Here is an 18,017-nt window from a genome sequence, read left to right as displayed (position 1 = left end):
GTATATTGGTTAAACTAATGGTTCTAGTATAATAGATCAAATATGTATTAAGTCTGTGCGGATCCATACCTTTTCTTTGTTGCACAAATTTACAAAGCTGTCATATTTTAGAAATTTGTATTTTTTGATGGCGTATGGTGTGGTATGGTTTCTTATTTTTCCCATGCGTGTCCATATTTCTGTTACCGTACATATTTTAGCCTGTTTTATGGGTGTTCTCCCAGCCATATATACCGTATATACTCGAGTATAAGTCGACCCGAATATAAGCCGAGGCACCTAATTTTACAACAAAAAAACTGGGAAAACTTATTGACTCAAGTGGGACCCTCACTAGAGTATAAGCCGAGGGGGGCTTTTTCAGCATAAAAAATGTTCTGAAAAAGTAGGCTTATACTCGAGTTTATATGGTAATCCCCCTACACGCCCCAACCTCCTTGTGGGCTTAGCTAGTCTTGGAGAGGAGACTGTGGTGAGTAGGTGGAGTTTGTATGGAGTTTTGCTGGTTGTAGTTACAGTTTTCTGAGTGGATTTTTGTTGTGCAAGTTGTTTGTATGTGTGTGCTTAACGGCCTTTTACAAGTGCATGTGAGTAGCTGAGAGCTAATATGTGAATACATTCACATGTGAAAATTTACAACATGTGAAATTTTTACAATTTGTATTTGCATACACATCATATACGCACATATTTCATATTACCAAAAACTGTTGAAGCATTAAACACAAGATTTAAAGACCCAACAAAATTGATAATTTGTTAATTGCATGCCTTCCGCCTTCATTAAGCGTGTGCCATCAATAGGTGGCCTGCAAACCAAACAAGTCTAAGCTAAGGACACCAGGAAGAACCAAACATCCTAAAATACCACCAGGGGAACACAATGGCCTTACCCATATGATAATCCTGGAACAACAATGTTTTGTCATATGAAACTGTGATATCTGAAATTGCTGCTAGTGATACCCCTTTTCCATCTGAATCCCCTGTTGAAAACGGGTTTTTGAACATGGATCTTACCCGTGTCAGACACGGGTTTAAACACCTTTTTCCACTACATATAGACCTGTGTTATACCCATGTCAGAGCCATTTCCACTAAACCCGGGTAAGCTTTGTAAAAACCTATGAATGTCAACAAGAAATATTTTTTTTCCATCGGGTGCCCCTGAAGAACCAATAAACAGCCTCTGAGCATTATCCGGATATGAAAACACGGGTAATGTGCGTCTACACTGCACTCAGACACGTGTCATTCCTGTGTCTGACCCTGGTAGCTACCAGGGTAAAATTCCCTGGTCTCTCTACCCATGTTTTTTTTTCAAGGACCCATTCACACTACCAAAAAACTCGGGTCAGTGCACATCCCCGTGCAAAAAAACGGGTAGAATTTGCTTGCCTCTCTTCACTGATCTCTATCCACACTCCCTCCCATCCTCTTCGCTCCATCGCTGACCGCCGACTGACCTTTCACCTAATCACCTCCTCCCACTCCCGTGTCCAAGACTTCTCTCGCGCTGCCCCCCTGCACTGGAACAACCTCCCGCCACCCATCAGGCTATCTGATTCCCTTACCTCCTTCAAGCGCTCCCTCAAAACCCACTTTTTTCGACTAGCCTATCCCTCCTCCTAACCTCTTTTTGATCCTCCTATCCTGCCTCCGTTCCCCTCCGTTCCTACTTATCCTATTGTATTTCGTTCGTCCACCCACCTATTTTTAGTATGTTAACTCTTATGAGTAGGGTCCTCCTTCCTCACGTACTCACCCTACCTCTTTACCTCACCTGTGTTCCTGTCCTGTTCTTCCCTTCCTCTACTTCATCTTCAGTCTCCTCGACAATTTCCACACCTACTTCTGAACTGATGCTGATTTTAGTTCTACCAGCTATACCCCTATTTATACTGTATTTTTCAACACACCCTGTACGTTACCTTGTAATTTGTTTTTTTTGTTTGCTATGTACAGCGCTGCGGACACTTTGCGGCGCCTTATAAATAAACGTACTACTACTACTAGTGGAAAAGGGGTATAAGTGACAAAATGAGGAACGTCAATAGATGATTTTTTTTTCAGCAAAAAGAGTCCCAATTAAAAGACAACATCAGCCAAACAATACACAAACTCTTGCCATTTGGCCCATGAAGTCTAAATTGGCAAGAGGGAGCAATCGGCTAAGCCCTCCTTGCTGGCTGGATCACATGCCAAAAAACAGAAGGATAAAGCTCAGCAATTAGGCTAGCCTGCGATGACAAATCTAAACCTATCCCACCTAAATCGAAACACAGCACTGATATTCTCAACTCCCAGCACATTATGAGCCCTAAAGACAACGTTAACAACTACAAGAAGTTGTACATGATCTGAGAAAGCCACCACACTACCTGCAATAATAAAGCTCACTGCTGACTGACGACATGCACCACACCAAGGTTATCACAGAATTATGCACCTGGTGTACAAACAATTACAGCAGATCTCTATAGCTACAATGGGGGGAGATCCTTTGTCCATTTAGTCCCTTCACAACTGGGACTCCAAAAACATGGAATCATGATTGAGTAGATAACAGCAACTGGGATCAGAAAGGAGAGTAAGCTGAGAAACATAAAGGAAGTTCCTATCTCAACATGAGAATGTCAACAGGGATATAATGTCAAGGTTGACCATGTCCACATACTCTATATCATGTAGACAGTAATCAAATGACATATCAGAATGTTTAAGTTTTGTATTGATGGCCTGCTCCTGGTGGCTCCAGTGGGTCCATCGATCCTCCAAAGTGATAGATAGTATATGACTGCTATCAGTGCTATGCCTAATTCTAATCCCTACCACTAAGCCTTCTCAAGTGCCTAACCATAAACCTTCCCTGGGCTTAAACGCACCAAGAGATGGTGGCTAAGAAGCAGTAGAATTGGGGAGATCAGGAGGGGAGTTGTCAGGGATTAGCTTCATAAAAGCGCTATGAAAATTATGGTATAAGACACTATATAAATGCAAATAGAAAAATAAATAAAGTTTAAGAAAAGAAAGTGAAAAAGTTAATGAGTGAACAACTGTGAAATAAACTTGTTAATGTTTACACTCCTTCTGTGGAGTTATCCTTCTTCCATAATGTAAAATCATGGTACACACTGCTGATTTTACAGCCCTGATTCACACCTGATCGATGGGTGATCTTGCTATGGGCAACCACTTAGATACTATCTATTATCTTCTAGAACAGTGGTTCTTAACCTCAGTCCTCAGGGCCCCCACACAGTTCATGTTTTCCAAGTCAGCTGTGCATTTTTGAGAACCACTGTTGAGAACCACTGTTCTAGAAGGTGCTAAATTAGTAGACTCTGATTGGTTGCCTTATCTTATGTGAAGTACAAATCCCATCTTAGTAAATTTCCCCCTAAGCAGGTAATGGTGTACTAAATGATACTTAAAATAAGTTATTGCAGTTAATTATAGCCATATTAATTAATATGCATTTGTTTTTAAACCTCTAAACAAGTAGCATTAAAATCTGTCAGATCAGATTTTTTTTAAAGTCAGATCTGTTTTGTCGGACACGGCTGCGGATTGTTGAATTCATGGCCGTTTACCAACAATCTGCGCCAATTTCCGTCAATTTACGGACTTCCAGACACTCGACAGTTGGTACATTGAATACCAGCTGTCGATGTACTGTCGGAAGCCATCCGACACAGCTGGGATTTCGAATGACGGTTCATCCCGACAGTCATAGTCTGGGATTGAATACCCTCCATGGAGTTCAGTTTAATTTGTATTTGTCTGAAATGAATGACTGAACTACTGTAATTAATGTACTGTATATAAAGTATGTCCCAATGTCTGAGTGATATGTCTTTAACTTCAGATTGAAAATTCTAAAACATATTTATTTGTTTGTGTAAGGCACATTCTCCCTAATACTTTGTGTTAGCTATTACACTGTTTAGCATATTAAAGACAAGTAGAATTCAGACTGTAATTAGCTCTCTAATTACAATAATAATATGTAGCACTCTACTCCAGAAGAGCTAATTAGAGTACACGCAAATTAACACAGACATATGGTATGCTGTGAAAGCAAGGAAAAGAATAGAATATAAACCTAAAATTAGCAGCATATCCACTTTTATTGCTATCTATATCTATATATAAATATATACATATACATATATCTTCAATATATATGTCCAGTGTCTGTTTGTGTGTCTCCGAAACACTGCCATCTGTTGGCGGCGAGTGAAACTACATCTCTTTCTCTCTCACAAATGCACAAATACAAGGCAATCACAAGATAGCAGACTATCTTTCGAAGCATTTGCTTCAAGTGGGCTTACTATATATATATTATGTAGTATCTGGACGCCCGATTAAAAAATCGGGTCCATCGCATGCGACGCGATACGATGGACCCGATTTTTCCATAGGATTCAATGTTAAAATGGACTGAGTCCATTTTAACATAGGATTCTATGGGGAAAAGGGTCCTTTTCATTTCCCCACTATCCAACTACGCATAGAGTTGGATATAAACCTGTGGCGAGCGTAGCGAGCCACCGAGCCCGAAACGTGGCGAGCGGATGCGGAATACTTTTTAACAAATCCGCGTCCCCTTGCGGGGCTCCCTGCGCTCGCCACGCTTCGGGCTCGGTGGCTCGCTGCACTCGCCACAGGTTTATATCCAACTCCATGCGTAGTTGGATAGTGGGGAAATGAAAAGGACCCTTTTCCCCATAGAATCCTATGGAAAATCGGGTCCATCGCATCGCATGCGATTTGGTCGGATGCGATGCGATAATCGGGCGTCCAGATACTACATAAGTACCATATATTGTATACTTATTATACAGGGAAAAGGCTGGGAATCTCCGCTTCTTGTGGGGGAGGTTACTTGCCCAGATGCCATCGAAGGTACAGAGGTCTGTCCTGATACATATGGGTAGATACGACGGCACTCTCACATGAACAAAAGTCAGACCACTCTGGGGTTCACGTTCAACGTTTCGGTCCGGCGGACCTTTATCAAGAACTTATTGCATACTTATACTTAACTTATACTTAACTTATTGCATACTGCATACTTAACTTATGCAATAAGTTCTTGATAAAGGTCCGCCGGACCGAAACATTGAACTTGAACCCCAGAGTGGTCTGACTTTTGTTCATGTGAAGTCCTGAGAGTGCTGAGTCCTGAGAGTATCTACCCATATATATATATATATATATATATATAGATATATATATATATATATATATATATATATCTATATATATATATATATATATATATATATATATATATATATATATATGAATATATATATAGATATATAGATATATATATATATATATATAGATGGTGGTACGGAAACAAGCAGAGGCACTCCAGCGGTCTTGTGAAAAACAACAGAGTTTACTGTGATATTACGACGTTTCGGGGATACAGACACCCCTTCTTCAAGTGTACAATAACAAAAGCAAGTTATAAATGGCATACCTTTATATCGTAGCTCGTGTGTAAGAGGAGGTCCCACCTGCTGTGCACCCGACCCGGCGGCGTCTGACGCGGCTTCCGGTTGCGTCACTGGAGGGTGTCAGTCTGCCGGCTTGTGACGTCTGTTGCCCAGCAACAGTGCTACGCGTCCGGGCTGCCATGGCGACCGGGGATCGGGCGTGCTGGGGAGGATAGGAACCATTTAAAATCCATATCAAACAGTGCACGTGAACATAATGACAGTGATAGCAATAACAATAAGCATTTTGAAAGCACCAGGCCTGTAGTATAGATGGTAGTAGGGCTGGATAGACTGGTGCTGTGAACTGCTCTGAGTAACAAGAGACACAAACGTGGTTTAAAATGGCATAAGCAAAAAAGGCATGGGAAGATGTTGTGGGGAAGTGAGTGAACAAATGTTCAGTGTTCAGTGAGGTACGGTGAGTTGTAGAATGCAGCTGAGTGGCTGATCTCCTGGAGATAGATAGATAGTATTATAGTCTATTAAATCCCAAACCAATGGATAATAAGTGAGTTGCGCAGTTTACACAATGTGTCCTCTTAAACTTATAACCTTTATACCTAACTAGGGGTGAACCAATGCTTAGCGCCACATAGTAAACCTTATCAGCGTATCTCTCATGCTAAACCAATACCCTTATGGCGGAATCCTTTCCCAGTACTAAGTACTTAAACACACTTAAATACATCAGGTATAATTTCCTGTAAACCCTTCCGCTTAATGCGAATAATTACACGAGACTTGGTATAAATTCCGGAGTAAGGGTACAAAGTCCTTCACCGTATGTATTGAGTCCCTAATGGACAAAGGGGGTAACAGAAATAAGAAACAATAACAGAATATACGAATCTCTATACAACACTTAACAATTATTAACGAATAAGGGGAAAAACAGATGCAAGTACAAATCAGCTCAAATACAACTACAAACAATACAAAAGGCACAGTTACCGTCTCTCACACGCCCCTCCCCCCGGACCGCGGCACTATATTCAGAATCCTGAGCACAGTGGGATAGAAAAAGCAAATAGACTGTCCTGACTCCGTGCACATCATTATATAGGGTCCAGACAAAGAGATACAATAAAGTTCTTTATTGGTCAAGAGGTCAGGTTTCGCTTCTCCTGATTGGGACAGTAAAGATGCACAGCGGGTTCTTTGTTCAGGGGCTTCATCATCGTCTAGGGCAGTGGTTCTCAAACTCGGTCCTCAGGACCCCACAGAGTCCACGTTTTCCAGGTCACCCAACAGGTGCACTGATTACTGACTCATTTGAAAAGATCTACAGGTGGAGCTAATAATTTCACTTGTGATTCTGTGAGGAGACCGGCAAAACATGCACTGTGTGGGGTCCTGAGGACCGAGTTTGAGAACCTGTGGTCTAGGGGTTCCTGCGTTGCATCTGGTTTCAACTGGATTTTCCTTGTGAGTCCTTCCTCGTGGCAATGTATAGTTTAATAGATATAATGTCCATAACTTTTGAATGGTAAATGCTGCACATTTCAAACAAGAACCAGAGAGCTGCCTGTGAGAGGCTGATCATATAGATACTAAATTGTGTATTACCATTAATACTATGGGCCTTATTCTGATCGGTGCGGCCCGATCAGAATATGCGGCCGCAACCGTGCAGGCGAATCCCCGCCTTCCATACGGATCGCCACCTGCCGTCCGTACGCGGATATGTGGCGATCCGCATGAAATTGGACGGGGATACGCCTCCTCCGTCTTGGGAGCAGCCCCTGCATTCGATGGTCGCCGAACATCGAATGCAGGGCCGCACGCTCCACCAGGTCCCGCAACACAAGACCACACGGACACTTGTCCGTGTGAAATCATGTATGGGGGCGGGCAGCTGACATCCGGCGATGTCAGATGCCCGCCCTGTACCCACGCGTCACGGCCTCATTACCATGCATACGCCCCGCGTTTGCATGGGAACGCCCATGAAACGCGGGACGTATGCATAGGGTAATGAGGCTAAGTAGCCCCTTACGCCCCTCTACGCCCCCTGTGCGGCGTATAAAGAATCCGTGCGGCGAAATCGCCTGCACATGCGCAGAGTGACCTCTGCACATGCGCAGACGATCAACATCGGCGGTCCGTCCGTATGCGGGAATATCCGCACCGATCAGAATAAGGGCCTATATGTATAGCGATTTTAAACCATATAACTATATTTTATTATTTGTGAGTGGGGAGTATGAGTTTATGTGTGCTAGTATGGCTGCGCTCAGGGTACACACAATTATTCCTACTTGTTTCTATACTCTATTTACGTAACTCTGCAAACAAAAATGGCGGCCATACCATGCTAGTGTGGCGTGGATGCAACACGACTTCGACAATAGATAGACAGCGACCCGGCACTCCCTTGTACAGAGTGCAATGACTTAGGTGCCTTTGCCGAAATTGTAGATAGAACTTGGATGGTGGATCCCGCGTTGGGTGAAACACTGCATGGCATTCCAGGAATTTCTGGGGAAAAAAACAGGTTTATTGTGCAACAGTTTTGGGGCACAAGTCCCGTTTGTCAGGCAAACAGCATATACAGTGATATGGGCAGTAAAATCCTACCTTATAGTATATGAAAGGCCCAAGTACTGCCAGGATCACGGGCAGCAGGTAAACAGATTATTATTATCGTTTATTTATATGGCGCCACAAGGTTTCCGCAGCGTCCAACAATACATAAATTACCAAAAAACAAATAACGAATGACAGTACAAGACAATTTATGACAAGTACATGGTAAATAAGGATAGTTACATCAAGGGACAGGACACTGAAGCTATTATCAGGGTGGCAGAGATGAATATATTCTAAAAAAAGTACATGAGGAGAGAGGGCCCTGCTCGTGAGAGCTTACATTCTAAAGGTAAGGGTTAGACAGACAGGAGTGACACAGAAGGGGTAGCAGTGAGCATAGACAGTTAGGATGAAAGATGGTTGGATTTTATGCGGGAGGGTGGGAATATGATCAGTTCAGTCCTAGACATTTTAAGTCTAAGAAAGCGCTGTATCATCCAAGAATAGACAGCAGAGAGACGATTGGAAATGAGTGAGGATAGAGGGAGAGAGATCAGGAAAGGAGAGGTAGAGTGGAGAATTATCAGCGTAAAAGTGATCTCACCCAAAGAAGGCGTATAGAGAGGGAGAAGAGGACCAAGAACAAAACCTTGGGAGACACCTACTGACAGTGGAAGTGTAGGACAGGTGGAGGCATTAAAGGTACAGCTGGGCATTTTCAAGACTGACAGTGCAAATACGAGCATTAATGGTTACAGGTGGTGCACTTCCATCATATATATATGCCCTTTTTGAAGATCTGCCGTGTCTTGTGCCATACCTACTGTACTTGGTATTGAAAAAGAATACACAACCCAACTGCTGGACCTGGGATTAGAAGTAAAGATGTGCAGTTCAGATTTATCACCAAAATTTGTAGGATTTTAGTAGGATTTTTTTTTATTGTCTATCGGCTGTCACATGCTTTGGATAGCCAATAATATCCCGCTTTGAGATCCAAGTAAATCTGATTAAAACACGCACATCTCTAATTAGAAGGTAGGAAAACATCTCCCGTCGGGGCACTGCCCCAGTGGAGCTTACAATCTATATTCCCTGCCACATGTACACGCACACACATTCACTCTTGGGTTAATGTTGTTGGCAGACATTTAACCTACCAGTATATTTTTGGATTGTGGAAGTAAACCCATGCAAGCAAACTCCAAACAGTTAAGGCCATGGTGGAAATTGAACCCATGATCTTAGCGCTGTGAGGCAGTAATGCTAACCATTACACCATCCGTGCTGTATTTAGATAAAATAATATAAAAAAATAACATAAAATATATGCCTTCAGCACAGATTACAGAAGAAATAGGAAGCATTGAGGCTGATTGTTTGATTGATGGCTGTCATCTGTTCTCAACAGAAGCATTCACAGAAAAACTGTCTTTTAAATGAAAATCTATATTACACCTCCAGTAAAACTGTCTTGCTATTGTAGTAAACTGAAGAAAGTGATCTATAATTATAGAGAGAGGCATAACAATACTATACTGTAATACATGATTACCTTTATTGTGTTACACTAATGATAACACATACTGTAATTAAACATTACAATATTTGTCTGTCTATTTTTATGGTGGTTTTACATTGTACAGCGTCGTATTCCCCTAAAGATTACTAAAAATGTTTTGATAAATTCTGATTCTAATGTACTAGTCCCTACCAAATCTGGAGACATTTGGTTGTTTCACCAACCTACAGATGACTATGAATAGTGATTTAATTAATAAGTTAAATAATAGGTTCCATTATGGCAACCTTGTATATTCTGTATATACAGTTCCTGTGTGGAATTTGTATAATGTTCCCATGATTGTGTGTATTACTCTAGGTGATCAGGTTCACTCCACACCTTATAAACATCTGGTGATTTAAGAGGGGTATTCAGTCCCGGGTCATGACTGTTGATCCTTCCTGACAACCGTGACCCTGGCCCGTTTAGTTTTGCTCAACCACATATCGCCAGGTGGGATTCAATGTCCAGCCTGCCAATCGGTAAAAGGGGGCGTGTCCTCATCAATGACTGTGGATTGTATATATTGGGCCGTGATTGCGACAATTCACAGCTGTTATCGACAAAATGGGTCCAATAGCTTTTAAAGTTGGGCCCGTTTTGTCGATCTGCCTCTTCAATGCTGTCGGACAAGACTGCATTGTATAGGCGTCTGCTGCCATTTCCCCCGTCGGAAATAGTGGAAGGCATTGAATTCCCCCCTATATGTCTACTGACTAAAAATGTACCCAACAACGTGCATGGGTTTTACAGTAGGGTGGGCTATTTCTGCTCAACCACAGTATCACCAAGGGTCATTGACTATTGAATGATTTCTCTTCCTATTGGAAATAAAAGTCGGCCTAAAACTGACTTTATTTCATTTGGTGTCTGCCGAAGAAGGGGCGGTTGCTGACTTCATGTGCTGACTTCATGTGATGCCCATAAAATGTTGGACATTCCCCTGGCCTGGCCTCGGGTTTCAGTTCTCTGAAGCGGTTTGCTACTAGGGTCTGCACATGCAGAAATACACGCATGCGCAGACCCCCCACCATCGTAATGGGGCCAAATTTGCCCCTTTCCGATCACTATTGATCTAGGCCCTCTGTGTTCTACCCATGCTTGGGAACATGATCTTGATTGGGAAATTAGCTGCAAATACATTGAACATCGACTTCTATTTTCAGTGCAGTCTGGGCGTTACCCATGGCCTACTCAGCCAGTGTGAACTGATTAGGGTCAGACCTGACATTACAATCCCTCCCTTAAATTTCTTGGGATCCCTGTGTTTTTCCTGACACTCCCAGAAAACAGCCGGTTACCACCCACAAACGCCAGTTTCCTGTCAACCAACTTGCAAAGTCTAGTGATCTAAGCCTTGGGCTAAAAATCCCATTAAATGTAATGACAAAAAGTGTCATTTCTAGAAGTGGAAGTGGATCTGCTGTCCAATCAGAGCAGCCCCTGTCAATTAAGCTTCTGGAAGTGCCGCTCCCCTCCCCTGTTACCTGTACCCTGGCTCCTCCGTCTCTGGGTCCCGTTCCCTGTCCCTGTGTCCAGGGGCCTTGATGTCGGTGATCGGAGGGGGAGGGGGGGTTCGGTTGTGGCAGCGGCGGCCGCCAGGGGAGGTCAGGTTTCAGCAGCAGCCGGGAGTTGGGATGGGGGGGTAGCGATGGTGCCTGTGACAGGTACTTTCTGTACAAAGCCACCACTGCACATCACTGATACTGTAATACAATTGTTATAGATTTAAACAAATCAGTGAAATCAATGAAGCTGGCTTTTAAATTTAAATAGTTAACATATACTGTAGTGAGGTTTAAAAGGCAAACGTTAAACCTCAATGTCATCCAATTGTGGGTATAAGCTCCAGTGGGATCAGAGACTAATGTGAATGACAAATATTCTCTCTGAACAGTGATGTTGCTTTATAAATAAATGATGATAGCAATAATCATAGTAATAATAATAATAATAATAATAATAATAATAATAATAATAATAATATAATTTTCTTAGCTTTTTTTGTTTGAGAAAAATGGTCATGGCAGTCCTTATAAATTGAACATTAATAATCACATACACTCACATTTCCAAATACTATGGGCTGGATTTAGTTGCATTCAGCAGCCGTGTGGGATGCCGGCCGAAATCAGCCATTTTTTAAAAGTCGCAAACATTCCTAAGGCATTGTTTTGCCTTGCAATGACTGCCCCTTTAAAAAAAAGTCCAAGTTTAGTCAGCGTCCCACACGGCGGTTGAACTCAAACGTTGTTTCAGTACATCCGGCCCGATATGAGGTCCTAAAATTGTGGGTGGTCTTAAGGGTGGTGAGAAAAATGTATTTTAATTATTATTAATGACTTTACCATATTGTGAGCAAAGCATTATATTGAAAAAGTGTTAGATACTGTACAGTAGAATATAAAGATACTGCTCATTCAAAGGCGGTGGAAGAACTTGATGCAAAACAGCAATTATAGCACTAATTAGTACTTACAGGAAACAATTCTATATTTATTATTTATTTAGCACTGAAAATAGGTTAATCGTGGAACTCTTATGCAATATATGGATTTTTATTATAATGAAAAAAATAATAATAAAATGAAAGCCAAATATAGCTATACAGAAAATGAAATGTATGATTTTTTTTTCTTTAAATTTATTGATGAAAAAAAGTGCAGCTGAAAAGCTGGATCCAGTCCATAATTTTTTTATTGTTTTTTATTTTTTTTTTATTATTTATATATTAAATAAAATAATAATAAAATTAAAGCCAAATATACTGTAGCTATACAGAAAACTAAATGTATGATTTTTTAAAAATAAATAAATGTAATAATGAAAAAAAAATGTGCTGCTGAAAAGCTGGATCCAGTCCATAATTTTTTTATTGTAGCGAACAAAATAAAAAATTAAATAAAAGCCAAATACTGTATAGCTATACAGAAAATGAAATGTATGCTTTAAAAAAATATATCTACATTTATTAATGAAAAAATGTGCAGCTGAAAAGCTGGATCCAGTCCATAAAGATGTTTTGCTGACCTTAAATTGCTGTAGTTTCAGTTATATCGATACCATCTAGGTTTCTGAAACATGCTGGCAGAATCTTTTCAGCTTATTAATGATTCACATGGCAGTTTTTGAAGAGACAAGCCCCACGGAGAAGGAGCATTTGATTAATGACCTGGAAGCACTTTTCCTTTTCAGCTGATTAAATAAAATTGACTGGATTTTTACATTTTTATAATAAAATGACCTATGGAGGTAGGATGACACAGTGAAAGCAGCATGTTCACTCTTCAGCAGAATTTTATTTTGTCACTTGTAAAAATGAAAGGGCTACCCACCCAAGCAGAAAAATGCACTTTATCACCGTCCACTGGCGACATGCTGACAGTTGCTGCATACAAATAGACAAACCTGCAGGAAACAAGAGGACTGTTTACATTAAGCCGGAGTCGGTGAAATACATTTTTCAGATCTCTGGGTATGTTGTTCCTGGCAGGTGGGGATGGAAGAATTGAGGAAAGTAGTATAGTATTTCGCGCAAGGTGGAACAAACTTGTCCTCGGGTGCAACTCACCACCAGGCAACCGCCTAGGGCCCAGCAGATCCTAATCCACATGGTAGCATTGTGCAGCTACCATGTGATGTCATGACATCACATAGACTTTCCCACACTTCCAAAAACCCTTCAATGTACTTTGATAGGATAAAAAATGTTTGGACACACAAAATTGTTTCATCTACTGTTCGTGGGCAGTCAGTTTACTTTAAATGTGATACAAAATACTCGCAAAACACCTGGAGCCTGATTCAGATTTGTATGCAATGTTGATGTTTACACAACTGAACCTTTATCGGTAGACTGTGCATGCGCCAAGTTACTCTATTGATGGCGCCTGCAATCAGTGCCAAAAATATAATGCTATGGATTGTTTGAGGAAGGAAGACCCCAAACTGGTATCTTGCCTAGGGCTAAACAGCGGCAGATTGGCCCACCGGGATGCCGGGACATTTCCTGGTGAACCGGTCCTATAGCCCCACTCGGCAGGCTGGTCCCGTAGTCCCACGGGCCGGCTCATACTGATTGTGGTCCTGTGCTGCTCCTGCACTTCTCTGTTCTGCTCGCTGGGAGCAGAATGCAGCAGCTGTCTAGACAATCTCCAGCCAGCGGCAGGAGTGAGTGAGGGATGGTACTAATGGACTGTGGCTGCCTTGACTATATCTCTAAAGTATCCCCAGGCCCAGGCCTGGCGACAGGGGGGTCAAAGGGGACATGTGTGATGGGCCCCGGCGATCTGAAGGGCCCCAGAGCCCGGCCGGGGCCCATCTGTTTGCTATTATCCCCGTTGGTGGCGTGGTGTTTGTGAAGCTCTGTGCCGGCCGGCCCCCTCAGCTCCCTGTCAGGCATGCGGGCAGCTGGCGGTGATTGACACTCACACACAGAGTAACAGACGCCCTCCGCCTCAGCCGGCTCCGTCCCCGGGTCTCTCTCCGTCTCCTCCGGCTGGCTGTGACGTTGCCCGACTCGCCTGCGCCGGTGATTGACACTGTGTGTGTCCGCGCCGCGCCGTCTATGTCACAGACAGCCGCTCAGCGCTCGGAGGCTGAGCCTGAGTGGGCTGTCTCCGGGCTGCACTGCGCAAGTAAAGATCTTACTGCGCATGTGCATTATCTGTTATCTGTGTTCCGCTGCGCATTGGCATTGTGGAGTCGTCTGGTGCCTGTTGACTGTGCCCATGTGTGAGATTCCAGAAAATTAGTGTGAAAGCCTGCCAACCCCCCCACCCCCGGATCCTCTATGGTATACAGTAGGTACTGACTAGGAGGGAAGGAATTTCTCTCTTTTTTGCTATGCCTATGCTATGTGGAACTACAAGTCTCAGGCTCTCAGCAAATTAGCACCTCCTATTACTGTATGTTTAGAATTAGAATATGACTGCATGATACTCCAGCATGACTGTATGAATATAACAATGTATCTCAGTCCTACCTTTTAAATCCAGAATAATGTATTTTGTACAGTATTACTATTATACTTCAAAATTTCATTTTTAGTATTGGTTATACTGCCTCACAGCACTCAGGTCATGGGTTCTATCCCCACCATGTGTTATATATACGGGGCAGTACGGACGGTGTATTGGTTATACTGCCTCACAGCACTCAGGTCATGGGTTCTATCCCCACCATGTGTTATATATACGGGGCAGTACGGATGGTGTAATGGGTACATTACTGCCTAACAGCGCTGATGTCATGGGTTCTATTCCCACCATGTGTTATATATACAGGGCAGTACGGATGGTGTATTGGTTATACTGCCTCACAGCACTGAGGTCATGGGTACTATCCCCACCATGTGTTATATATACGGGGCAGTACGGACGGTGTATTGGTTATACTGCCTCACAGCGCTGAGGTCATGGGTACTATCCCCACCATGTGTTATACTGTATATACGGGGCAGCACAGACGGTGTATTGGTTATACTGCCTCACAGCGGTGAGGTCATGGGTTCTATCCCCACCATGTGTTATATATACAGGGCAGTACGGACGGTGTATTGGTTATACTGCTTCACAGCGCTGAGGTCATGGGTTCTATCCCCACCATGTGTTATATATACGGGGCAGCACAGACGGTGTAATGGTTAGTATTACTGCCTCACAGTGCTGAGGTCATGTGTTCTATCCCCACCATGGGGGGGAGTTGAAGGGCGGGGGGCCCCAGAAATATCAGTGTACAGGGTCCCAAGATTTCTGTTGCCAGCCCTGCCCAGGCCCCCCGCTGGTGTGTTTGGACAGAGAGCCTGCATATAGGGTTAACACACCCCTGTCAGGATTCCCATCATTGGGATGCCCACGTCGGTATTCTGACCGCCGTCATTCTGACCACCAGCTATCCAAATAAACCCCTATGCGTATAAAACATAAAAACACTTGAATTCCCCCCATAGAGGCAAGGAGATGCATTTGACTTTTAATTTATAGGATATATATTTAATTATATAAACACACACCTCACATACAAAAATCCCCCCCCCCCCACCCCCCCATGTAAATCCTGCGTTTGGAACTGGAGGAGGGGAGCAGTGGTTCTGCAGGATTTACAGGGAGGGAGGAGGTTTCTGTATTTGAGGGGTGTTTTTATATAAATATATATCCTTCTGTCTCGGTAGCCTGCATTTCCCCCATTTGGTCTCTCTGTAGTCTGCGTCTCCTGCCCTTCTATCTCCGTACAGCCTGCATCTCACCCCCTTCTGTCTCTCTGTAGTCTGCGTCATCCCCCCTTCTATATCTCTAGCTAGTTTCTACCCACTTCTGTCTCTGTAGTCTGCATCTCCCTCCCTCTGTCACTGTAGTCTGCATCTCCACCCTTCTGTCTCTCTAACCTGCCTCTCCCCCATCTGTCTCTCTGTAGCTTATGTTCCCCCCTTCTGTCTGTCTGTAGCCTATGTACCCTGCCCCTGATGCACCTGTGTCAAAGAACAGAAACATGCCTTTGTGGAGTAAAACCGCCCCCTCAACAGACCCCACCCCCTCAGTGGACCCCGCCCCCATTAGGGCTGCTTCCATACATTTCCCGGGCTTCTTTTCCATCCCAATTTACCTCTGGGGCTAAATCTGCATCTGCTTGTTGCTATATGTGCCAATAGACTTTGGAAATATGGGTCTAAAGCAGTGGTTCCCAAAACGGTGTGCCTAGACATCCTGGGGTGCTGCAAGGCTCTTGCAGGGGTGCTTCAGTTTGGAGCACCAGAACCAAGTGAAATTATTTATGGCCATTGTGATAACCAGTGCTAGTGGTGGTCAGTTATAACACGTGGGAACAATCAGAACATATGCACAATCACATAACTTACACGCCCCGTTCTGACGGAGCACCCCATCGGTCCCCGCTGCCTCACTGCCGGTCCCCGTTGGTAGCGGCCGCCCCCCACCTCCCCGCATTGAATTTTGAATGATATTAATGTTCTTATTGGGTCACCATTGGATCTGCTAATAACACAAGGGCTGTTGAGCCTGACTAGACGTTGGGCCTGAAAAGGTTAAGGGTACAGCGGAGTCTAGAGAACTTTTAATGTCTATTTTAGTGAGCAGCATCAACTATAATTTTGTTGCCTATCTAACAATATACATCAACATTTAGGAATCTGGAGGTTCTGGTCGCATTAAATTGGTTATGGTAAAGCACTAAGTTACCAATAAATGAAATGTTTCTAGTATATGTTAGCTATATGATTAATGTTTATTGATTTTATGTATTGATCACCTGTATTACCCCATATATTGCTAACTGGAATCTGCAACTTCTGGGTAGCGATATACCCTACACAATAGGCCCTCTAGAATCTAACCATCTGTCCAGTAGGACCCCTAGCATCTGTCTCCTCCAAGGTGGCAGCCATTTTTTGATGGAAATTTATAGCCAAATCCATATGGACGGCCAGACCAATTAGAATCTGCAGAGACCATACGCCCACACATCACGGCTCCCCCATGCCACCGCATGGGCAACAGTGCCATTGTTACAACCAGATGCGTCGAAAGGCCTGCAAGCCCCGGTAAAAGGGGGCATTGCCACCGGACAGGGCATGGTTTCTTGGCGGGGAGTGGCCATGTCCAGTGGGGAAAAAAACAGTAATTTGTCCGAAGTGGTAGGCGGGTCCCTCCTTGCACATACAAAGGGGAGAGAGATGTCAGGCTGCCCCTGCTGCTATTTCGCACACACTGCTCAGACACGGCACTGAGCAGTGTGTGCTCAGCTGGGGAGAGAGGCTGTGCTGCAGTGCCAGCCTGTTATCTCTCCCCCCACTTAGTGTCTTGACGCCACTGGTTATGCCACTGTATATACAGTATATAGATAGATAGTCTCATTTATATGATCCATGTTTACCTCTAGATATTTTGTTATAGTCTGAGCCCATTTCTCCTGAAATAACATAAATTAAAAGCAATTTTTCATAACTGTTTTCTTTTTGCCAGCTTGGCAAGCCATAACCGTTATATATTTCCCAGCTTGCCGTCTCAGTTACAGTATTTCAAGCACTCATTATTTGTATATGTTTTCATGTAGGTTAATGAATACCATATTGAAAGGGAAGTGCAGGCTTACATAACATTAATGTGCCTTGTGACTGACCAAACCAACAATGGCTTTTATTGAGTATATGCATAAACAATGAAGATGTTGCTGAAAAGGAAGGAGTGGGTTGGTTGTGGAGAGTCTTGTACAATGCATACCTTCATACTTACTGGCAGCCTGATTACACCCATTTAGCCGCTCTAATCGTACTTCTTGATGTAACCTTCCAAGGAGAAGTGAAATGGGCGCTGACCTATTTTTCAGTCATGCATTGTCTTTAATAATAGAAAATTTTCACTTGGAAGGAACTGCCATATCAAATAAGAAGT

The 18,017-nt window shown here is 43.1% G+C and overlaps 1 long non-coding RNA gene across 1 annotated transcript in view; it reads right to left on the bottom strand.

The window, feature by feature from the left end:
• LOC146032108 (uncharacterized) overlaps positions 1–18,017 on the bottom strand; it is a 50,719-nt gene that overhangs the window by 14,478 nt on the left and 18,224 nt on the right. The window contains exon 2 of the long non-coding RNA XR_014457557.1: positions 5,498–5,676. This is a non-coding gene — a long non-coding RNA (uncharacterized LOC146032108). The remainder of the gene's footprint in view (positions 1–5,497; positions 5,677–18,017) is intronic.

This window comes from Crinia signifera, chromosome 1 (genome assembly GCF_055691185.1).
Source record: "Crinia signifera chromosome 1, ASM5569118v1, whole genome shotgun sequence".
Classification (NCBI taxonomy): domain Eukaryota; kingdom Metazoa; phylum Chordata; class Amphibia; order Anura; family Myobatrachidae; genus Crinia; species Crinia signifera.
This window is presented reverse-complemented; position numbering and strand designations above follow the sequence as displayed.